Source organism: Heterocephalus glaber, unplaced genomic scaffold (assembly GCF_053883595.1).
Source record: "Heterocephalus glaber isolate CG9 unplaced genomic scaffold, H.glaber_assembly_v1.0 deba00001497, whole genome shotgun sequence".
Classification (NCBI taxonomy): Eukaryota; Metazoa; Chordata; class Mammalia; order Rodentia; family Bathyergidae; genus Heterocephalus; species Heterocephalus glaber.
Genome location: NW_028258320.1, coordinates 4,151,031 through 4,176,830, shown reverse-complemented (window position 1 = coordinate 4,176,830; position 25,800 = coordinate 4,151,031). Strand labels below are relative to the sequence as shown.

General features: G+C 40.4%; 1 pseudogene; it reads right to left on the bottom strand.

Moving 5' to 3' along the window:
* Nucleotides 1–6,475: 6,475 nt before the first annotated feature.
* LOC101722526 (zinc finger protein ZPR1 pseudogene) lies at nucleotides 6,476–7,844 on the bottom strand (annotated as a pseudogene).
* Nucleotides 7,845–25,800: the final 17,956 nt, after the last annotated feature.

The following is a 25,800-nucleotide window of genomic DNA, read 5'->3' as shown; positions in this document are numbered from 1 at the left end:
ATACTCTACAGTGCCATGTACTATTCTAAGCCCTTGTATAGACTATTACATTTAATTCTTATCCCCCCATGCAAAGCTGGTGCTACAAGGGGTGACTAAAATATACAGAATGTATGATAAATGTTTAAATTAAAAATTGCTACAGTAAAAGACACATTGCCATTAATGGCCTGCAAAATACTCCTCTGGCCTTTGAACACATTATCCCATCATTCTTGCCACTTTCTGAAGCAGTTCTGTAAGACTTCTTTCATGAGTGTCTTCACAAGGTATGATCAAAACTATGGTGACTGCTGTTGCCCAGTGCCATCCAACAGAAAGACAAGTTAAAAAAATATTACAATGTGTCCTTGTCCACTTTATTCACTGGGACCATGCAACTTCTGGCTCCTCCCTAAAGTCAAAATGACTGCGAGAAATAAATATTCTGAATCAATCCAGAACACTGAGGCAGCCATGTTAGCACAACTAACAACACCCATGAAAGTAGCCTTGCAGAGCTGCTTCAGAAAGCAGCAAGAGTGATGGGATAAGTGTGTTTGAAACAAAGAGGAGGATTTTGGGAAGGATTAATGGCAATGTATGTTTTTTTTTTTTTTTGGTACTGGGGATCAAACTCTGGTCCTTGCGCTTGCAAGGCAGGCGGTGGAACCACTGAGCTAAATCCCTGAGCCAATGGCAATGCATCTTTTACTCTACTAACTCTTGAAAGAAAAGTTTGACATTCACCGTATTTTTCGATCACACTGCATAGTTTTACCTTTATTTCATACATGATTCATAAAGAAGCCACTTAAATAACCTTGTCTAAGGTCATACAGTTCATAAATGATAATGCCCAATTTCCATCTAAGTGCTTCTGGGTTTCCATAGTCCCACTTTGCACAGAGACACAGGGATCCTTGTCCTTATTTATTTCCAAACTTTCTAACATTTGTCCTCAAAGACCCTAATTTCCCTTCAGTCATTTCCAGAATTTCCTGTCTGGGAAGGCTGCGGGGACAAGAGGAGTCCCAGGAAGCCATAATGTCCAGGCATATGAGCCAGGCCAGAAAGGGGGATAGCTACCCACTCATCTCTGCTGCCATGTTGGTGTAATGGCTGCAGGAAAGATGCTGCTGGGAAGGCTGGGCCAGTGGAACAGGGACAGTTTCAGAGACCTCAGAGACGAGCTGGGGAGTCCAGGTGGAAGCCAGCATGGAGAAGCCTAGAACTGACCAGGGTGTGGAGACGGCAGATGAAGAGGAGGCGTGGAAGTTCTGAGGTCTCCTGGGCCATGACATCCTTTCTCTTCCAATTCCCTCATCCTTCGTCCCTCTGTCTCACCCATTCACATCCACAGCCTTCCCATGGCAACCACCCTTATCCTTCTGCATATGGGCTAACCTTGACTCCTCTACCAGAACCTGCCTGACCTTCACCTCACCTGCCTTTGACCTACTTCAGTCCCTAGTGTGCCCGTTCATTCCCAGACAGTCCCTGCAGGGACCACTGGGGCCTCCACTTTGCCTGCTCTGATGTCTCTCCACCAAGGAAGATCAAAGCCCCCTCCACTGCTCTGTACACGCAGGGACTGGCCTGGAACTCAGCAGAGGCCCACCCAGCGCCTCCATATGACATGTGTCGTCCCTGCTTTAGAAGTTTCCCCAGCCCAGGGACTCACCTCAAAGCTTTTATAACCATCAATTTCTCCCCTGCAAAACTGTAGTGGCTGGTCGCTTCATTACCTGGCTTCCTTCCCCTAGGTACCTGTCACTCTCTCCCTCCCACCTGCTGTCCCACACCCTGGCTCCATCGTCAGAGCCTTCTACCTTGTGTGCTTCTGTGGAAATGCTGCCTCTCATGTTCCAGAGTACCACAAGCCCAGAGCAGGCTGTGCCCTCTTAGAGGTGCTGAGAGAGCAGCTGGACTTTTCTTTCCTAGCTCCACTGTGACTGTCATGGCTTTTGGTTCTCCAGCCTCAGATCTCAAGGCCAACCCTCTACCCGCACCCTCGCCGGCTTCCTCCTGTGGAATTTTTCTCCGCTAACAAGACTTCCTTGGTAGCTGCCACTTCCCCTTTTAGTATCTTCTGCCTGCCCCTGAAATGGCTCATTTTTCTCAAACACCACCCTTGAGCCTCTCCTTGGTGATGTATTTTTTATTATTATCTTTCATTTTTATTAAAGGTTTGTTTAACTGGGGCAAACTAAGTCTTTTTTCCCCCCTTCATCTAGGTGTTCAAGCATTCCAAAAACAAACAGTACTAAATGAAAGAAACTGGCAAAGCAAAAATTATCTAGAAACAACTCAAAGTAAATACTATTATAATTTTACCTTGCATACATCAGAAGTGCATGTGTGAGATTAAAGTGTTACTCTTTCCAAATTAGCAGGAATAATTCACCAAGAAGCTTAATGTGTTTCTTGGAATAAGTAAAACAACAAATAAAACACAAAGCAAATAAACCTTTCACATTGGAGTTTCTACGAGTCTCACTTTTGGGAACTAAATTACAACAGGAGGACAATGATAGCAAAAATACCCTCCCCCCAAATAAAAAAATAAAATAAAAGACCCCAGATCAATTAACTGGCATGTGCATGCACCGTGTTATCAGTTCCTAATTTGCGAGCCGTGGACTATTTGCAATGTAGGGCCAGAGAGACCCTGAGAGTCAGCCTGTGGTGTTGGAGTGCGCGTGCCCTGCTTCCCAGATGCTCCCGGCGCCTCTCAGCGGACCTGGCTCTTGCTTCAGCCACCATCTTGCCCTGTTGTCCTCCCGGTCAGCTGGCAAGAAAGAGCTTCGGCTAAGCAACCTAGGCTCACACAACACTTTATGCATGCACATCATTTTCTTCCATCAAAGGCTTTGTGAGCAAGAAAGGGACAGAAAATGTGATGCTGTTCTTGAGCAATGACAAATTTTGGAGATTCCTTTCCTAGAGTATCAACAATAATGCAGCAGGGAACAGAAGATGCAACTAATGAGCTACATAAGGCACATTCTCCTTGGGGACCTTAATTGCCTTCTGGTGACAAGCAAAACTTTTTTTTTTTTTGCACTTTATTAAATTCTTTTATTGGTACATTGTAGGTATACAACACAATTACATTTCTCATTGGGAATTGTACCTTTACATAATGCATCTTGGTTCTTATTTTTTCCCCATTCCTGTCCTCCCTTCACCCCCTCCACCCTTCCCTATTTACAAAGACTTTATTTCCATTTTTTCCATTTCTCATCATTTTTCCTTCCCCTTCTTTCCTTTCCCCTGCCCCTCCCACTACCCCTACCCCTTTGGACCTTTTCTTCCTATTTTGACAAGCAAAACTTAAAAGGAGAAAAGGAAGAAAGTTTTTTTGGGGCTCATGGTTTCAGTCTGTGCTCAGCTGGCTCCAAGGCGGAAACAGCATGGCGGAAGGGCCTGGCAGAGGAAATGGCTCGCATCATGGCAGCCAGGAAGCAGAGAGAGAAGGGAGGAGCTGGGGCAGGGGAGATCGATACTTCCTGGGCAGGCCCCAGTGACCCACCTCTAACCACACTCCACCGCCTAACAGTAAGTTGGCTGTGGACTCATCAGTAGACTTTGAGTATAGCACCCTCCATTATCTAGCCACTTTCCAAACACATGAGGCTTTTGGGGGACATGTAAAATCTAAGCCATAGCACTGAGGTTACCACCATGCTTATTCTCAAACTTGATCTCCCCTTAGCTTCCTCCCAAGCCTTCTCCCATTGCATCTCAGGATAATAAACCCCAGTGCCTTAAAGCTACACTAAGACATTCTTGCTAAAGTAGCCAATAATATCTGAGTGGTAAAATCCAATGAATCTTGTGATAGACCACACTTCATTTGATCTCTCAATCACTCCTCTTTTCCACAAACTCAGGCTCCATCAGTGGCATAGCATGAGTTATCGTGCACACTGTGGTTTCTTTGTGGTCCCTTCTTTCTTGGTCTTGCGCTTGAAGGGCTAGAAGAGCCGTGAGCCTTGTGGAGTGGAGCATGGTGTGCAGCTGTGGATGGTGCTGGCAGCTTCTCCCCAAGGATGGTAGGCATGTTCTCCACCAGCATCCCCTCTGAGCCTGCCATGGAATGAAGGGAAGCTGAAGGACATGGGAAGGGACAAGGGAAAGACACATGCCATTGTCAGCTTTCAAGTTTCTCTCAGGGTAGGAGCACAGAGCATGCTCATTTTCATCTGCCAAAAGGAAAAATCAATACGTGTACTGAAAATACTGTCTATTCTACAGATGCTTCAATCCTTTGAGTAGCAGTGCCTCTCCAGTGACCCCAAATAGCATCAAAATAGACCCTGGTAAGAATTTGTAAAGGGTCAGGTGGATACAGAAGATCTGGGGCTAACAAGTCCATCCTGTATCCTCTTTGGAGCCTCTTGAGACCCTCTCCCCTCAGATGAGTTCTCCAGAGCCAAGTTTCTTCCAATTCCCCAACCACTGTGCAGTGAGCTTCTACTTCACACGGCCCATCTCCTACTGCTTGGTCTCTTCTGCCTCTTTTGAGTCTGCATATGCAAAAACCTATCAGTGACAACCCTCATACCAAGCAGGGATTTTCCATGACTGCCTGCAAGAGAAGGAAAACCCCTTCGCTATCAAAAACACCCTTTGGTGTTAAAAAAAAAATGAGAGGGTGGGAAGCATAAATAACTTTGACAAAGTTGTCTTCTTCTAACAGATTTGAACAATTTGTCCAGTTGCCATATGTCAAAGAATTTATGTGCGAACAAGCATTACCTAGAGGTCCTTTAACCAATGGCACCATCTCAGGTAGCTTAAGTGATAAAGGACAGAGATGAAAAATATGGGAAAAGCTTTTTCTGAAACGAATTTGTACCTGGAGGGTAGATATCTGTTTGTCTTTCATAAATCATGGCTGTCTCCAACCAGTTTATATTCAGATCTTATTCTTGTGCCCAGTCCTTCCAAGCTTGTCTCTATCAGCTGTGATTTTCTCTTTCCCTTTCCCATCCTTCTCATTCTGGTAGGGCTGGAGACTCTGGCAGGACTGGAGGAAACCAAGGCCTCCAGAGTTTGAGACATTCCCTCCCTGCCCCTGTGGGCTTCTTTGTCTGTAGTCTTTCTCCAGCCCTTTGCAGAGTGGAAAGTTTTAAAATCCCTCATCTCTTTACAAATTAACACGGAAATTCTGCTGACAAGCCTTCCCCTTTCCAAGGTTTAAATCCCAGGGCTCTTGATCTGTGACAATTTAAATGAGCAAGATTTCCAGAAACTGATGAGTGAGGTTTTAAGTGTCTTGTAGAAGCATGCTGGCAAATCCCGCTTGAAGACCTCTGTAAGAGGTCAAAAAAGTTGGTGAGCAGTAGCTGTGAAAGTGTGCGTGTATGTGCGTGTGTAGGGGTGGGGGAGACACCTGGGAAGGGCAATTACAAACCATAAGATCCGGAGGGAATCTGAGAACATCATACCCCAACAAGCACACTTCAAGGAGGAATGAATGACACAGGAAGGTTAAGTCACTTGCCCACAATGTCACTGTAACTTAGGTCGCAATGTCAACTGTAACTTAGGCCTTCTGCCTCCAAATCTAATATGCTTTCTTGTTTCCTAAGGCTCTAGAACACAGGATATATAAGAATGACCAGGAACTGATCAAAGAGGCTGGCCTAGTTCCCTGGAAATTCACTAGGAACTATCAGCACGTCTCTTCACCATGTCTGTTTCTTCCACTGTATTCCTTTTCTCTTCTACTTGATAGCATTCTGGTGGCTCCATCCCTGCCAAAGGTTAGATCTACTGTAATGGTTCTGGGTTATTTAAAGATAAATTTAATTTTTATTTCATGCAACAGAATGGAAGAAAAAGTGAGGTTATGTACAATAGAAGTATAGTATATTAGCTATATTCCAAGGATGGCTAAAATCTACTTAGTCACTTCTACTTCTGGAAAACATGGAGTATACACACTTTTCCCCACTGCTCCCACTAAGTACAGCACCCTGGGCTTTTAGATAAAACAAACATAAGACCCTTCTCTTTTTTCATTTGTTTGAAGGCCATCATTTTAATAACTTCTTCATCTGTGCTGTCTTCTCCGCTCAGAATTCCTTTGGAAAGCCAAGACTTTATATGCCCCAAACCAACTTCAAAATCTCAGCTTTAATTGCCTTTCATCTTTGCCAACTTCAGAGTTCCAACCGTAGATGACAGAACACTGTGGAGGGAGCGTAAAGAGTTGATAGGAAAAAAGTGATGATAACATGCTCCATGGTTCATTTCTATGTTTCTTCCCAGGCCAATTCAAAACCTCCAAAATAAGGTCAGGTAACACAACTGGCTTGCACTTGCATCACAAGCTGTTTAGAAAGTCTTCCTAGATCTATGACACCAGCCAGGTGTTCTTCCCAGCCTGGGGAAGGGGTGGGGAGGACACCCCCGACTTTATTCCAAGAGTAATAAACAACCCTGAAGCATGAGCAACATTGGAGCTGGCTGTGAGAGCCCACCATTACTGCTGTGGGGACAGGCCTGCCTCATAGCCATCTGTCTTCATGTCATTGAGCCCTAGCTCCTCATTCTGGCCAAAGGTGCACTTATAATGCTCCACCTTCATCTCTGGATGATCTTCAAGTGCATACACGTTCTGTAAGTAACTGTTTCCTGCTGGAACATTCATAATAAAGTGGGCCCTCATGCCATCCTCAATGATCTGGTCCAACTTCTGGCTAAACTCCCGGAATTTCTCCAACTGGCCAGGACTGGAACTGTTACCCAATGTGAAAGGGTTCTTGGTCACCAGCTCCTGGATGTCTTTCAGCAGCCCTTCCAGGGGAGTGAACTTACCCCCAAGGACAGCCATTCCCAGCTCAAGTTCCAGCTCTGGGATTTCCACACTACGTATTTCAGACTTGAGGAAGTCTCTGGTCATGTCTGAGTGGAGGGGGATCCTGGTTCCCGAGAGCTCCACTGCTCCTTCAGATTTCACCTCATTGGTCTGATGACCACAGTTCTCACAGATGGTGGCCAGGATGATAACCTCCTTAAAGTGGAGGATTTGTACTAGCGTCATGTTGGTCTGAGCTGGGACATTGCATTCTGAGCAGTTTGTGTTGAACTGGAGCACTTCAGTTCAGAGGTCTTCTTCCTCCAGCTTTTCTTCTAGTGCTTCTACTTGGAGCCCCAGCACCTCATCCTGCTATAGGGGTCTGGTTATAGTGTGTGATCACTGTGGCATCATCTTTCTGGGAAGCATGTGGATATTCTACAAAGCTGTTCCCTGAGGGATCATCAATGATCAAAGTGAAAGGGAAGGCCACTTGCTTTAGCTCCTTCAGTTTGACAAGGATCTCATCAATTCCTTTGGCTATGTCTTCTTCGCTTGCCCTTCATGTGGGCTGGTCCTGCTCCAGGCCAGTGTTAGCATGGTTGATCAATCCTTCAGCAGTGTTCAGAGCTCCCTTCTGGCTGAAGGCTGGAATTTCAAAGTCCAGCTTGGGGATCCTTGTGGTGGCAGAAGCAGTTTTCATCACTTCTCTGTTCAAGTCCTCCAGGTCCCTGAAGGTCAAAGTGTGGGACACTCCCTGGTCCTGGATCCTGCTTGCCAATTGGATCTCCATGTTGTTCCAACCACAGTGCTCACAGGAAAAGGAGCTCACTCTTATTTCTCTGAGGAAGGGGATCTTGGTGAGCAGGAGGCATGTCATGTCCTGGCGGTAACTGTTCATGCACAGCAACTTGATCTTGGTGGGCTGCTGTTCCTTGGCCTCAGAGCTGATGGGTTGGAACAAGTGCCCTGTGGCTGGCAGCTGGGCTGGGGCGGGCCAGGTGGTGGTGGTAGGCCCCAGGGGCCCAGGCTATACAGCCCCACTGGCCAACATCGCCCACGAGTGTAGCTCAGGCTTCTGCTTCCAGCTTCTGTTGCTCTTGAGGCCCTCTAAGATGCTTCTTAAAGGAGAAGAGAAGAAGGCAGACCAACTAGGAAACTCAGGACCTGGAATCGACAGGGAAATAGCAGATTTTTCCTTTTTGCTTCATATACTCCAAACTTGGGCTGGAACAGCAGGCAACAAGAAAATGTCAATTGGTGCAGATAAAAAGTTCCCCACCTACAGTACCAAAGGACCAGGGACAGCCTAGAAAGACAGAAAACTTTCAGAAAATAATCATCCAACTCCAACCAAACATAATAGAAAAATTGCAGTCCCATCCCGGGCAAAGACCAAGCACGAAGTTTAGATTTCTGTCCTCATCCACCTGTGAGGATGCACCTCAATGCTCTCACGGGGCTGAGTGATAGCTGAGGGGGAGGCCGAGTGAAGAGCTAGCATTTTACCCCCAGCTGTGTGGTAATGAGCACCCTATTCCCATGGCGTCAGTGGGGCCCAACTAGGAAGTAGTAAGGAGTTATCCTGCCCCACCCCAAGCCAGGACAGGAGACATGGAGACCTCCTGGGGACCCTGAACTCCACTGCCACCAGCACCAACAAGGAAGGAGGCCCCTCTCCTAAGTGGTAGTAATGAGAAAGCACTCCTCCACTCCCCAGAAGCACGGCGTCAAAGGGCCCTGTTAAAACAGATTTAAATCAAATCCAGAGTTTCATCACAATAGCCCAAATTCAAAAATTTAATTAAAAAAGTTACTTCTATCAAGTACCATGAAAATTTCAACTTTAAAAAGAAAAAAATCTACAGACAGCAACAATGAGATAATTTAGATATTACGATTACCTGGTGAGCCATCCATCAGCCATCATAAAAATAATTCAGTAAGAAATGAAAAACATGCTTGAAACAAATGAAAAATAGAAAGTGTCAGCCTAGAAATAGAAGAGACAAAGGAGAACCAATTGGAAATTTTAGAAAGGAAAGATGTAATAACTGAGATTTAAATCAATGGATAGGTTTGACCGCAGAATGGAAGAGACAGAGGAAAGAATCAATGAATTTGAGCATAGAATGATAGAAATTAGCCAATCTGAACAACATAGAGAAAACAGGCTGAAAAATAATGAGCAGAACCCCCTTAGAGACCTGTGGGTGTAACAAAATATCTCCTGTTTGTGGCTGTGAAATTGCAGGAGAGGAAGAAGAGAATAGGGCTGAAAAGTACTGAAAAATGGCTGAAAATTTCTCAAGTTTGAGGAAAGACATAAACCAACAGATTCAGGAAGATAAGCAAACCACAAACAGGATAACCCTAAAAAATACAAAGAGACATCATAATCAAACATCTGATAATTCACAAAAAGAAATGTTAAGGACATCTGACTATAGAATAAAAACAATTTGGATGACAAAGGAATGACGTCAGGGGCCAAAGGGAAGTGGCAGAACATTTTTTAAAGGACAGAAAAGAACTGTTAATTTTGAATCTACATGGAGTAAAAACAACCAAGAAAGAAGGGGAAATAAGACATTCTTAAATGAAGAAAAACTAAGAGAATTTATAGTCAGTGAGCTAACCTTAAAAGAATGGTTAAAGAAGTTCTTGAAACAGAAAGGAAATAATAAAAGAAGAAATCTCGGAACAGTGGGAAGGAAAAAGAACAAAGGAAAGGTAGAAATATGGTAAAATAATACACTTTCCTTCTCAAGCTTTCTGTAATGGAATTTTGTAATAGTTTGATATGATTCTCAGTGCGCATACCAAAAAACTTTAAAACAATTATGTATAGGAGAGGATAAAGGAATATACATGAAGCAGTTTCTATATTTCACTGTAACTGGTAAAATGCCAATGCCAATAGGCTGTGAAAAGTTACGTTTATACTGTTACACTTAGAACAATTACTAAAATTTTTTTACAAGAAGATACATTAAAAAACACTATACTAGATAAATATAATAGCATTCTAACAATGTTAAAATTATTCACAGGAAGGCAGGAAAAAGAAAACAGAAATGAAAACCAGAACAAACAGAAAACAACAAAAAATAAACAGTAAACTTAAGATTTAAGATATTGATAATTGCATTAAATATGCTAAATATATCAGTTAAAAGATTAATTGGCCAGGTGTATAAAAATATACAACTCAACTAAATGCTGTCACTAAAGAAACATACTTCAAATATAATACTGAAGGTAGGCTTAATGTAAAAGGATTGAAAAAGATATACCATGTCATGTTGATCAAATAAAATCAAGGATAGCTATATTAATTCTAAAAGAAGTAGATTTTAGAACAAAGAAAATTACCTGGGGGCAGAAAAGGGCATTAAAAAGACATTGCACAGTAAATGTGCATGGACCAAAGAACAGAGCTAGTTGACAAATATGCAAAGCCAAAACTGGATAGAACTGCAAGGAGAAATAGATACTCACAATCATAGTTGGAGATTCCGATGCCCATCTATCAACAATTGACAGAACAAGCAGGCAGAATCCTGTGTGAACTGTGTCAGCAAGCACATAGAGAAATTCAACCACATTATCAATACCATATTACATTCTTTACCTAACAAAAACAGAGCGTCTTCTAAAGTGACACATATGCCAAGATACACCATTCTACATCACAAAGCCTTAACAAATTTAAAGAATTGAAATAATATGGACTGTGTTCTTTAACAACAAAAGAGTTAAAGTAGAAATCAAAAGCAAAAGATAAAATGAATATATCCAAGCACTTGGAACCTAAACAAAGCTCTGCTAAATAATCAAAGAGGAAGTCTCAAGGCAAATGAAAAAAAATATGCTAAGGCAGTGCTGAAAGGGAAATTTGTAGCACTTAAAATTACATTAGAAAAAGAAAAAAGTCTCAAATCAATAAGCTAAACTCTCACCTCAAGAACCTGGAAAAAGAAAGGTAAAATAAACACAAACAAGGCAAACAAAGGAAAGAAATAATAAAGATGAAAGCAGAAATCAATGAAATTGGAAGCAGAGGAACAATAGAGAGAACCAATAAGATAAAAATGCTGTTTTTAGATTAATAAAACTGACAAACTTCTAGCAAGACTAACAAAGAAACAGAGAAGACAAATTACCAATACCATCAGGAATGAAACAGTAAGTATTACTATAGCCCCTGCAGACACTGAAAGGGAAAGATGAGATATGAACAACTCTATATACATACATTTGACAACTTAGATGAAATGGACCAATTCCTCATAGAGCTCAAGTGATCTCAACCTACCCAGTATGAAGTAGGTAATCTGAATAGCCCTATAATTATAAAGGAAATTGAATTGGTGAGTTAAAAACTCCTGAAAAACAACTTTATATTTTCCCCCTCTCCCTTTAATTTCTTGCCTTGCCTGATGGATTTGCTCTGTTGGGCCTCATGGAGTTGTGACCTTCATTGTCTTTTTCTAGGATATTGTTTAGAATTGTTTGGAGTGCTGGTTTGGTATTCATGAAGTTTCTCAGGTGTTCTTTGTCATGGAAGTATCTTATTTCCCCATCAATTTTGAAAAATAGTTTTGCAGGATACATCAGTCTAGGTTGGAGGTTGTTTTCTTTTAGGGCTTGAAATACCTCACTCCAGGCTCTCCTTGACTTGAGGGTTTGTGTTGAGAAGTCTGCTGTTATTCTGATGGGCTTTCCTTTGCACGTGATTTGTTTCTTTTCTATAACTCCTTGTATGATTTTGTTCTTCTGTTGGGTTTCCAGGACCTTGATTATTATATGTCTAAGTGTAGATTTTTTTTTTTGATCATGGCTAGTTGGAGTCCTTTATGCCTCATTTATCTGTATGTCAAATTCTTTTGCTCTGTTAGGGAAGTTTTCTGTCATTAATTCTGTGAACAGTTTTTTTTAAGTCATTTGTACTTTCTCCTGTTTTTTAATGGACTCCTATCAGTCTTATTAATATAATCAGTCTTCTTTGTGTTATCTAGGAGCTGTTGGATTGATCTCTCATGGTCCCTTACTATTTTTAAGAGATCTCTCTTTTCACAGGTACTGACTGCCATCCTGTCTTCTTTATCTGATATTCTATCTTCAGATTGGCTCAGTCTGCTATGTATACTTTCTTTTTCTTTTTCTTTCTACATCAATCTTTTATGAATTCAAGTATCTTACAATAGTAACAAAACCTTCAACTGAGCACCTTCTCTGCAGGACTTGTGTTAATTCTATGGAAATAAGATCTTAAGGCATTTTCAATTGGAACAAATTGTGTTTAAGAAAGTATATTACAAAAATCTGTTTTGAAATAAATTTGACAACTTCTCCTCTGCCCTAGAAGCTGTGGAATGGTGGCAGGGGAGCCTCCTCCTGGGCGCTGGGATTGGCTCACCTCCTCTGCCCGAGGAGTGGTAGAATCTGTGTATATTTTCAATAGAGTTTTTAATCTCCTGGATATTTGTTTGAATCTGTTTCATGGATTCCATTTCTATGTTGGGGATTCATGGTTTCCATTTCTTTCCTATGCTGCACATTCGTGACTTCCATCATGGTCCTGAACTAATTTTTTTTAAAAAAATCTGTTTCTGGTCTAGAGTCTCTAATCATGTCTTTCATTCTGCTTACCATCTCTGTAGTTATCTGGGAAATTATTTCTGTTTTGAATTTTTCTAGAGCCTCATTCTGTTTGGTTACTTCCTGTGCTATCAGTTCAGGGTGTCCAGGTGGTTGATTATCAGACTTTTCCACCTTGTTTCACCCAGAATTTGCCTTTGGTAAGCTGTAAGTCTGGGTTTGTGCCTTGCTTAAATGTCTTCTCATTTCTATTTTTGTTGTTGGTACTATCCTTGGTTTAATTCCTGGGTTGATACTTTGATATTGCTTATTGTAAGTATCTTTGTTGCTTGTATTTAGAACCTTTATGGAATGATTGCTTCTCAGAGGTGTCTTCCAGATATGGCTGGTCTTTAGGTTTTGAGTCTCTAATGACTCTGAGGCTATCTCATTTTCATTGTACCAGGAAGGACAACTGATTAGATCAATCACAACACCTTAACTCAAGTGATACAATCAGCAACACAATAACATTGTACCAGGAAGGACAACTGATTAGATCAATCACAACACCTTAACTCAAGTGATACAATCAGCAACACAATAACATCAAGCAGAGCTTAGAAAATGACAATATGTGGTAGCTATTAGTCACCTTTATTTAAATTTTATTTTCTGTTAAGTTTATTGGTACATTTTAGGTATAAAATACTGTTACATTCATCATTGGGATCTTGTACCTTTACATGATGTATCTTGGTTCTTATTTTTTTTCCCCTTCCCCTGCCCTCCCTTCACCCCCTCCACCCTTCCTATTTGGAAAGACTTTGTTTCCATTTTTTTTCTTTTCTCATATTTTTTATTTTCCCTTCTTTCATTTCCCCTACCCCTTCCGCCTCCCTTACTCCTTTAGATCTTTTTTTCCTATTACACAGTATCAATCATACATTTTAAAATTACAATATCAAAATTTAGAGGACATTACCACAGATTTTACAGAATTTAAAAGGATACGGAAAGCATATTACAAAAATCTTTTTTGAAATAAATTTGACAACTTCTAAGAAGTACCTTGGAAGACAAATTAATGAAACTGACTCTGGAGGAAATATAAAATTTGAATAGCATCTATTAAAGAAACTATATTCCTAGCTTGAAAACCTACCTATATGACAACAACAGGCTCATTTGCATTTTAACTGATAAATTATATCAAACATTTAAAGCAGAAGAAAGAAGGAACACTTCTCCCCTTATTTTTGTGCTAATACTAAAACTGGATTAAGATAATAGAAGAACAAGTATGAACATAGATAAAAATTTTGTTTAACAAAATAAACTATTAGAGAAGTCAGATCTGGCAGTATGTAGAAAGCGGTTTCATTATAGGGATGGCAGTGTTGGTTCAGCAGCGGAAGATCCACCCCCATAAGTCATCATTTTAACAGAGGAAAGGAAAAAGCTATATGATCCTGTCAGTAGTTGCAGAAAAAGTATTGGAATAAATTCTACAGCTGTTCATGGTAAAAACTATAGGGAGACTATAAGTAGAACAGAACCTTCTCGACAGATAAGCCATGTACTCCATACTTTCAGCAAAAATGCCTTATATGAATGGAAAAGAAACAATGCTTTCTCCCTAAAATGGGGAACAAGGGCAGATATGACTACTCTTCATCTGTCTATTAAACTTTGAAACATAGGCCCAAACCAAAATAGTCTGTCAATAAAAAGACACAATTAGGCCACCATCCCATGCTTCTAGGGCAGAGAAGCTGAGCCAGTCCCAGAACCTGGAAGGAAGCTCCCCCGCTGCCATACCAAGCTCCTAGGGCAGAGAAGGTGAGCTGCGTGGGTGCCAGGAGCACCCCCCACCCGTGGAAATGAGAAGACACATAAAGAAGCCTCAAAAACAGACTTATGGATCACCTACAGCAATCCCAAAGGGAAACAAGATGGAACAATCTGATACTTAACTACCTGGAATCTCTGAACTGGCAACAAGAGAGGATCTGGGAAAAATGAAATCAGAAATAATTACTCAGATAACAGCAAAGATTGTGCTCATGGTGCAAGACATGATTAATAAATCTAGAGTGCACACAGATAAAAAAATAGAGGATCTGAGGAACATGATGGAATCCCAACATAGGAAACAAATGGAATCCATAAAACAGATGCAAACAGATTTCCAGGAGATTAAAAACTCCATCGAAAGTCTGCACAGCAGAACGAACCAATGTGAGGATAGAATTTCAGATATAGAAGAAAAGATTGCAATTAGTGACCAGGAAAAGAAAAATTGCTTTAAAATTGTAAAGGAATATGAGAAATCAATCCAGCAGCTGCTAGATGATGCAAAGGAGAATAACATAAGACTGATTGGAGTCAATAAAGAAAGAGGAGAGAGGCAGATGACATAAAAAAACTGTTCACAGAAGTGATGACAGAAAACTTCCCAAGGAGGGGAAAAGAACTGGATATACAGATAAGTGAGGCATACAGGACTCCAAATAGCCTTGATCAAAAAAAATCTACACATAGGCATATAATAGTTAGGATTCCAGAAATCCAACAGAAGAACAAAATTCTACAAGCAGTGAGAGAAAAGAAACAAATCACATACAAAGGAAAGCCCATCAGAACCACAGCAGACTTCTCAATGCAAACCCTCAAGGCAAGAAGAGCATGGAGTGATGTATTTCAAGCCCTGAAGGAAAACAGCCTCCAACCCAGATTGATGTACCCTGCAAAACTGTCTTTCAAAGTTGATGGAGAAATAAGATACTTTCATGATAAAGACCACCTCAGGAACTTCATGAATACCAAACCAGCACTCCAAAAAATTTTAGACAATACCCTAGGAAAAGACAATGAGGATCACAATCCCAGGAAACCCAGGAGAATGAATCCATTGGGTGTGACAAATTAAATGCAAAGGGGGAGAATCCAACAAAAAGAAAAAGTCATGACAAGGCTTTTAAAACTTTTAATTTCACCTCCCTAATGAGTGTATAATTCAATCTTATTATTGTACTGATTAGTATTTTTCTGATTCTAGAGTTGCACACATTTTCTTGTGCTATATTGGCTATTTATCATCTTTTTATGTCTACTTTTTAATTGGGTTGTCTATTAATGAGCTCTAAGAAATCTTTATATATTCTGGTCATAGGTTATATGCATTGTAAATATGGTCTGTTTAAGGACTACTTTTCATTTTCTTAACAATGTCATTTAAAGTTCTAAATTTTGGTGGAATCTCACTTATCAATTTTTTTCTTTTGTTTTTTTAATTTTTAAAATATATATATTTATTGGTACATTTTAGGTATAAAATACATTTACATTTATCATTGGGTGTTTGTACCAGAACATGATGTATCTTAGTTTTTATTTTTTCTCCCATTACCTGTGCACCCTTCACCGCCTCCACCCTTCCCTATTTACACAGTTTGATTCCATTTATTTTTCTCATAATTTTCCCTTTCCATTCTTCCTTTTCCCCTTTCCCTTCCACCATTCCCAAACCCTTGGACCTTTTCTTATTTCAAATTATCAATTATTCATTTCAATCATTTTCATCCTTATTTACACTTTCAATTTCTCACACTAGAGAAACTATTCGGTATTTACACATTTGTGTCCTATTTATTTCACTTAAGAGTATGGCCTCAATATACATCCATTTAGCTATAAATGTCTCTAGTTTCTCATTCTTCTTTTTTTCCCCCCATTAATTTTATTGGTACATTTTAGGTATACAATACAGTTACATTCATCGTTGGGATCTTGTACTATTGCATGAGTCTCTTGGTTCTTTTTTTTCCCCCCTTCCCTTGCCCTCCCTTCACCCCCTCCACCCTTTCCTATTTGCAAAGATCTTGTTTCCATTTTTTTCCTCTTCTCATATTTTTTCCTTTCCCTTTTTTCCCTTCCCTTACCCCTCCCAATTCCCCTGCTGTTTTAGACATTTTCTTCCTGTTAGACAATATCAGTTATACATTTTTAAAATTACAATATTAAGATCTAGGAGACATTACCACAGATTTTACAGAATTTAAAAGGATATAGAAAGCACATTACACAAATCTTTTTTGAAATAAATTTGACAACTTCTGAGAAGTAACTTAGAAGACAAATTAATGAAACTAACTCTGGAGAAAATATAAAATTTGTATAGCAACTATTAAAGAAAGTATATTCCTAGCTTGAAAACCTACCTATATGACAACAGCAGGCTCATAAACATTTTAACTGATAAATTATATCAAACAATTAAAGCAGAAAAAAGAAGGAACACTTCTCCCCTCATTTTAGGAACTCAACATTGTGCTAATCCTAAAATTGGATAAAGATATTAGAAGAAAAAGGTATGAACATAGATAGAAAATTGTTTAACAAAAAAACTATTAGAAGTCAGATCTGGCAGGATGTAGAAAGTGGTTTTGTTATAGGGATGGCAGTGTTGGTTCAGCATTGGAAGATCCACCCCCAAAAGTCATCATTTTAACAGAGGAAAGGAAAAAGCCATATGATCCTGTCACTAGTTGGAGAAAAAGTATTGGACCAAATTCTACAGCTGTTCATGGTAAAAGCTATCAGAAGAGTAGAAGTAGAACAGGAACTTCTCAACAAATTAAAGACATGTACTCCATACTTCCAGCGAGAATGCCTTGTATGAATGGAGAAGATACAATGCTTTCTCCTTAAGGTGGGGAACAAGGGCAGATATGCTTATTCTTTATCTGTCCATTAAACTTTGAAACCTAGTCCCCACCAAAATATTCTGGTAATAAAATGACACAACTAGGATAGGATTGGCACAGCAGAAGCAAAATCTTTATATGTAGATGAAATGATCACCTACAGAGAAAATACTAAGAAATCTCTAGGAGTCCCTAGAACTTATACTTGAATTTAGCAGGATTAGAAAACACAAGGTATATATAAAAATTCAGGTCTGTGTATACATGCTATAAATGAAGAACTGAATATTGAAATTTAAAAGTTATGTAGGAGTACAAAGGACCCAGAAAAGCCAAAAACAAAAACAAAAACCAAAACAGTGTTGGAAGACGTTTAGCACCCAATTTTAAGACTTCTTCTAAAGCTACAGTAATCAAGGCAGTGTTGGTGCAAGGAAAGACATATAGATCATTGGAATAAAACAGAGAATCTAGAAATAGAACCACACATATATGGTCCACTGAGTTTTGAGAGATTATTTAACATTAGCATTTTATAGAACATAAACTTGACTCAAGAGCCTAGGAAGAGATAGTGTCTTCAGCAAATGGCACTAGAACACCTGGCATCTGTATATAAAAAATTAACCTCAACCCTTTTTTTCCATACATGAAAATAACTTGAAGGGATCTATGAACCTAAATAAGAAAGCCTAACAGTATAAAACTTTAAGAAGAAATTATAAGAGAAAATATTTCTGATTTCAGGGTAGGCAAGAACTACCTAGGATACAAAAGACATGATGTATAAAAAAATTGGTAAATGAGATTCCATCAAAATTTAGAACTTTAAATGACATCATTAAAATGAAAAGTAGTCCTTAAACAGGACATATTTATAATACATATAACCTAAGACCAGAATATATAAAGAACTCTTATAGCTCATTAATAGACAACCCAATTAAAAAGTAGACTCAAGATAATAAATAGCCAGTACAGCACAAGGAAAGGTATGCAACACTAGAATTAGAAAAATACTAATCAGTATAATAACAAGATTGTATTATATACTCATTAGGGAAGTGAAGTTAAAAGTTTTACAAGAACAAATGTCAGCTTAGGTGTGAACCAGTTAGAACTGTCTAATACTGCTAATGTGAATGTAAAATGACAAAGCCGTTTTGGAAAACAATATAGAAATTTCTTGTATTACTTTTAAGAACCAACAGCTCTGTTCTTAAGTTTTTACTTAAGAGGAATGAAAACACATGTTCACAATAGATTTGTACATAGAAGTTGACTATCACTTATCTGAAATTCTTGGGACCAGAAGTGTTTCAGATTTTCATTTGAAATCCACTTGATCTGCAAAGAGGATAGCTACTCCTGCTTTTTTTCGAGTTCCTGTCACATGGAGTATTGTTTTCCACTCTTTAACTTTCAGTCTATGAGTTTCTTTTTGAATTAAATGTGTTTCTTGTATGCAACATATTGTTGGATCTTGCTTCTTGACCCATTCTGCCAGTCTATTTCTTTTGATTGGTGAATTGAGACCATTAATATTGATGGTTATAACTTATACATATTGAGTTGCCATTATCACGACTTTTTCTTTTTGTTGGATTCTCCCCCCTTGGGTTTAATTTCTTGTCGCACCTGACAGATTCATTCTGCTGGGCTTGCTGAGGTTGTGCCTCATTGTCTTTTCCTAGAATATTGTCTAAAATTTCTTGGAGTGCTGGTTTGGTATTTATGAAGTTCCTAAGGTGCTCTTTGTCATGAAAGTATCTTATTTCTCCATCAATTTTTTTTTTTTTTTGTACCGGGGATTGAACTTGGGTCCTTGCGCTTGCATAGCAGGCAGCAAAACCACTGAGCTAAATACCCGGCCCTCTCTATCAATTTTGAAAGATAGTTTTGCAGGGTACATCAATCTGGGTTGGAGGCTGTTTTCCTTTAGGGCTTGAAATACATCACTCCAAGCTCTCTTTGGCTTGAGGGTTTGCATTGAGAAGTATGCTGTGGTTCTGATGGGCTTTCCTTTGTATGTGATTTGTTTCTTTTCTCCCACTGCTTGTAGAATTTTGTTCTTCTGTTGGGTTTCTGGAATCTTAACTATTATATGCCTATGTGTAGATTTTTTTTTAATCACAGCTAGTTGGAGTCCTATATGCCTCGCTTATCTGTATATCCAGTTCTTTTCCCCTCCTTGGGAAGTTTTCTGTCATCACTTCTGTGAATAGTTTTTTATGTCATCTGCACTCTCTCCTGTTTCTTCATTGACTCTGATCAGTCTTATGTTATTTTTCTCTGCATCATCTAGCAGCTGCTGGATTGATTTCTCATAGTCCCTTACAATTTTAAAGAAATTTTTCTTTTCCTGGTCACTAATTGCAATCTTATCTTCTGTATCTGACATTCTGTCCTCGCTTTGGCTCACTATGCTGCATAAACTTTCAATGGAGTTTTTAATCTCTTGGAAATCTGTTTGCATCTGTTTTATGGATTCCATTTGTTTCCTATGTTGGGATTCCATCATGTTCCTCAGCTCCTCTATTTTTTTTTTTATCTGTGTGCACTCTAGATTTATTAATCATGTCTTGCACTATGGGCACAATCTCTGCTCTTATGTGAGAAATTATTTCTGATTTCATTTTTTCCAGATCCTCTTTTGTTGCCAGTTCAAGCAGTCCAGATAGTTAACTATCAGTGTTCCAACTCATTTCCCTTTGGGGTTGCTTTATGTGATCTGGAAGTCTGGTTTTGAGACTTGTTTATGTGTCTTCTCATTTTGACAGCAGCAGGGTGCTGTTGCCACCCATGTGGCTCATCTCCTCTCTGCTGGGGTGGTGGTAGTGATATGGGGGCCAGAAGCCTCCTCCTGGGCTCTGGGAGTGGCTCACCTCCTCTGTGCTGGGGGAGTGGTGGTACAGTGGCCTGGAAACCTCCCAGTCTATCAGCTTTAACCATGTGAATTAAATCAAAATCAAGGGCCAGCCCAAAATATGTTTATAGTGAATAAACTCTTCAATGTAGCAACTTTACCCTTAGGGATGGGGACTTAGAAGGAGTTGGGGAGGGAGGGATAGATAGGTAGAAGGATAGGGAAAGGTTAGAAGTGAGGCCAGAGGACACAGGAAGATCATGCAAACTCTAGGAAACTGTTGAAGACAAGAGGAAATGACAGAATGAAGGAACAAAGATAAGAACAGCAATAGGGAAGCTAGAAACTGTATTCACTTTCCTTTGAAACTAATGACAATGGAGAGAAGGAAAAAGAGAAGAAAAGAAAAAGAAAGAAGAAATAAAAAAAGAAAAAGAAGAAAAAAGAAAACTTTGAAAAGAGTAGAAAAAAATTAAAAATAAGAGAAAAAAATAATTTTGAAAATAAAAAATAAAAATGAAGGACCTCCTTCAGTGTATGTCTCTGCTGTCACAATAGACAACGTGGCCAGCAGTGTGCAGATATAAGTCAATTAGTCTCAGCAAGCCAGCAGCAGACCTCTGAGATTCAGGCTGATTTCTGGCTGCAAGGCCCAAGTTGAGCTCCCTGACCTCCTGCAGGGTTGAACTCTGCAAGGCTCTGCTGCAGGTTCCAGCTGCCCTTCCCCTGAAGATAGTCCAGGTTCTGATGGAAGGTGATTATCCCTCCAACTTACCAAGTATGGTGGTCTGGTGTGCCTCTATTGGAGATTCTTTTCACTTTTCCAGTGGGCTTCAGTTTTCATCAAAGAGCCTGAGAGAGGCCCTCTTTCTGTTATTCACTTCTGCTCTATTTTCTGGTGCTCAGGGAAATGGCCATTATGACCCCCTGTGCCTCTATGGTGAGGATCCAGGTACTGGGGCAGCCAGGAGGCCAGAGGCAGTGGCGGCAGGGAGGGATGGTGGGGTGGTGGTAGGGCTGCAGGTGCCTGCCTGGCTTCCCTCATTGCTCAGAGCCCCAGGGTGGGGGCGGGGCAGCAGCCCAGCTCCACAGGGCTCTGAAAATCAACTTTATAGCCCCAGAAGGTTTTACTGGCGAATTCTCCCAAATGTGTAAAGAATAGTTAATACCAATTCTACTAAGTCTCTTCAAGACCCTACAAGAGCAGGGACCATTTCCCTGGTAATTCAAGAAGCAAATATTACCTTGACAATAAAACCACACAAAGATAGTAGCAAAAAATCAAAAAGATAAAAAAGAATAATGACCAGAATCTCTCATGAATACAGATGTAAAAATTCTTAACAAATTATTAGTAGACAGAATTCAGCAATACATAAAAAGCCAACCTCCAAAGGTCACATAATGTATGATATCATTTGTACAACATTTTCAAAATGACAAAATTATAGAGAACAAATTGGTAGCTGTCAGGGGCTAGGGATGTGGTAATGGTAGGGGGCAGCATAAGTGAGGATTGTGTGGTGATGGGATGTTTCTGGGTCTTAACTGAGGTGGTCATCAGTCTACACATGTGAGAAAATGGCATTAAGACTATAAGCACATTGTACCCATAACTGCCCTGGTTTTGGTACTGTATTTTGGAAGATGTAACCATTAGCAGAAACCAGAGGTACTGTGGTGCTCTGGTACTCTGTACTGTCTTTGTGACTTCCTGTGCATCCAGGGTTATTTGAAGGGTTTAGGAATCACTCTGTCCACATCTCAGCTAACAGAGGAGATGCAGGTGTTGGTTTAGCTGGCCAGATCCCCATGTCCACTCCACTGCTGTTTTATTCTCCTGTTATCCAGAAGGGGAAACACATTTGTAGTGAGTTCACAAAGAAGTGGGGGGAATTTTTTTCTACTAAAAGCCATTTCATTCTCAGTGCCACATTTGCCCGAGCCATTCTTTTGTGTGTGTATTTCCACTAAGATTACTTCTTAGAAGTTAAGCTAATGACACATCAGGTTGGGATCCCACAAGACATGTGCTCAAGTTTTAATATTTGCAGCTACTCCTTCCAGTTAGTAAATTAGAACTCTGCATGAAAGTACCAAGGAAGCCATATGTTAGTCCTTGGTTTCTAAACCCAGTCTTCTTCTTGTTCCTCTTTGATTCCTGCTTCACCACCTGGTCAGCTACAGTTGAAAAGGCAATGGAGAAGAAGGTGGCTTTGGTTAGTTGGCAGTTGCTTCTGTCACTCTCCTATGGACAGTCATGGTCTCAAGCCAGAGTTCACGTGGCTGGGGCTGGAGCGTGAGCTGTGAGCTTGGCAGGGGAAGAAAAGTCAACATGGTGAGCTGAAGAGCAGATTGAGGAACCCAGTGTGCCAACGCTGCAGACTGGAGATAGAGTTGGAGCAGAAAGGAGACAGGAAGAGCAGGTGCAAATCAGAACCCAATTACTTCCAGAATCAATCTCACCACCAGCTCTATAATTGCTCTAGGAATGGTATGCTGAAGTAGCATCTCCTGCGAAGCAATCTCATTTATTTCTAATGACCGCCCTGTGAAATATTTACATGTATGCAGCATTACACTAACAGCATGTTTGCAGCAGCACGGCCACCTCTGAGTCTTCAGACCTATGTACTGTGGGAAACTAGGGAGGAGTTAACAACTTAGCTAAATAGTGAGGCTAGAATTTGTCACCCAAGGCAACTGTGGGTGAGATATCTGGACAGCAGAAACAAAGACTTCTGTCTGGACTGCAGTATTCACAGACTGTGCCTGTGTGCTCTGGAATAGAAGGGGAAATGAATTCACAGTGAGTTCACAAAGGCTGACCTTGGGAATCTTTATTCTACTAAAAGCCGATTCATTCCCAGGGCCACATTTGACCAAGATGCTGAGCCCTTCTATTATATGTATATTTCTGCTACAATTGCTTCTTAGAAGTTAAACTAATTATATGGCAAGATGTGGCTGTGATATCCTAATTCAGTCTGGGGAGTTTTTTTTCCTGTTGTACCTCAATGGCTGTCTCTGTGTGTGAGTCCTATTGTCACTCTCCCTCAAGCCTTGGACCACAAGGGCATCTTCTTGGCACTTGCATGACTAGGTTTACTGGTTGCTAGAGCTTATGGGGGCCAGACACCCCCACAGGGCTCAGTTCCCTTTGTGCAGCAGGTGCATGTTAGTGAACAACCTCATTATAAGGCAGACTTAGGTCGGTGACAGGCATTGAGCTGTCAGTTCTTCACCTCCATAAAAACTTCAGGCTCATCTTGGGGCAATGAGTCTCTCCTCTTGCTAAGCACAGGAAATGGGGCCTGACACTTGTGCCCGAACCTGGAGTTCCAAGTTTTAAAATTGGACCAGGATGTAGAAGGTGCTAAGCATCCTAAGCCAGTTCTGGAGCAGATGTGTTCTCGTAGCTTGGTAGTAAATTTCCAAGTCCCAAGAATAGGGTTAAAAAACCCATACCTTAGGCATTCTCCAGGAATATCCAGGGTATTGCATGGAAATATTGCAGCCACTAATCATTAGCTCTTTTACATGGCATTGTTGGCTTTTCCGTATATGTATCTGATCTTAAAATTCCAGGCCAAGCTCCATGCAAATGTTTAGGCAAATTCATAATATAAGGCCCCATATTTGTACATGATCCAAACTTTGAGTCCATGAGGTCTGTCTACACACGCTATGTTCAGTGAATCCTCAAGCAATCCTTTGAGGTAGGGGGGATGGGCTGGCAGGAATGTGAACCAGGGACATTTGCAGAATAGAACCTACTTAGAGCAATGTAGCCTTTACTGTCTTAGAGTGCCCTTCCTGTTCTTCTCCCTGACCTCCAAAATACGCTGCATTAATCTCTCAAGGAGAAGCATCACAATGCCAAGTCAAGGCACACTGATTCCAAATTTAGGGAGTATAAATTATATAACTGAACTTTATATCATTTTCCTTCCATCTGAGAATCAATGAAATCACTTTGAAACAGGTTTATTTCCTACTGTTTCTTTTAAATAAACGCCACTCAAAAAACCAATTCATCAATAAGACTTTCTCATCAATTAAAGTGTGCCTGCTAATTTGTGTCTCAAAAAATTACCTAGTTTCTTTTTGTAGTTTTAGACTTGATAGAAACCAGAGTGTCGGAGGACAGGTGCTTAAACTCAAAGCCTGGAGCAGGGTTGGCTGAAAGAAATTTAAGTAAAATAGCTTGGGGCTATTTCTTAGAGCTTTCAGCATTTTTCCTTAATCTTGGGGAGACCAAGGACAAAGCATTTCTCACCTCCCCACTGTTTATTTCTCAACGGTCTTTGGAGTAGTCATGAAAGCCAGAGGGCCAAGGGAGAGGGGGAAAGTTGGTAAAAGAGACAGGAAGAAGGAAAACTCGAGATGTCCTTTGTTAACTTTTGAGTAGGAAAAAAATCCTGAAATGACTATAATGCTAGATGCAGAAATTCCACATTCACGTTCGGTTGCACACCGGAAGTTATCCTGGGATGGGAAGCGTGCCGATTATGTGACAGGTGCTATTTTACAACCCCAGACTTTTTTTTGGAGAGGATTATTTGTGATTAAGTAGTCAAGACACTGAAGGGATAGCTCATATTGAAACACTGAAGGTGTACAGTGAAAAGCTTTCCTGACATTCGGCTTTGCACCTAAGAGGACACAAGTATTCAGTTCCTTTTGACTAGGAGTAAAATCTCTGGGAGTACGTAAGCAAATATAAAACATGTTCTTCTCCGGCCCCTCCCTTTTTCCAAAAGAAGCCCTGTTTTGTTTTAGTCCATGTTTGCAGTACGAAGTGTTTACACTCCCTGTGAGGCGTTGGTACATGTCAGTAACCAATCTTAATCCTTTTTTCATCCCATTCCTCTTCCTCCCCCTCCACCTCTTGATCCCATTCCCATTGGAGAATGCTGCGCAACCCCCTTCCCTTTACTGAATGTAATTTCAAAGTTTTAAACACCTAAAGGGATTCCTCAGTCTTTCATGACTGTGGAGTATTTCACTGAACCATAATTTAGCCAGTCCTCTGTAGATGGCATTGCTTTAAATCTTTTACTATTATAAGCAAAGCTATGATGAATTGCCTCTGGCAACACCATTTTGGAACATATATATCTTTAAGGTGCATTCTCGGAGGTGGCATTGCATTTATGTTGGTAATTTTGATAGACATTGCCACATTCCTTTCCACTCTGGGTGCCTTGGTATCAAACTTTCCACCTTTGCTGATTCTCAGCAGCTAGAAAGCTTTGTTTGGCACATTTTCTTACACATCCAAGAACCCTCAGATTCCTAAGAGTAATCCACAAGAACAGAGCAGAATGACCAAACATGAATACTGTATGCAGGCTAGAGCTCCTGTTTTCATAACAGAGACCTGGAAAGATGATATTCCAACTAGACATTGTTGATACTTCTCTGATTCAGCCTAAAGGCCTGGATGCTTCTAGCATCGCTTTCGCAGAGACATACGAACTTTAAACATTTTCTCAAAACTGATTCTGGCTGCTCCATAAAATTCATCCCTAACAGGCAGTGGAGTCCAGCTTTCTTGCCTCAGTAGGTAAATGTGCCCTCGTATATTACTCTGTTTTCAGAAGAACATAATGAACTTGTTGAATCCAAAAACCCAATCAGGACACAGTGGCTCCAACATCAGGGGCAGTCCTGCCAGCTTCATCTACACAGCAGGATTTCAAATTGCTCCCAAATTTGGTCAGATGCATTTCAATACGCAGGTCTTGAGGCCAAAAATCATGAGCAGATTTTCCTGCTTCTCAGTTCATCTGCTTTCTTCTGAAACAAGGATGTCATAGTAATAAGCAGCAACAATTGTATCCACTTGT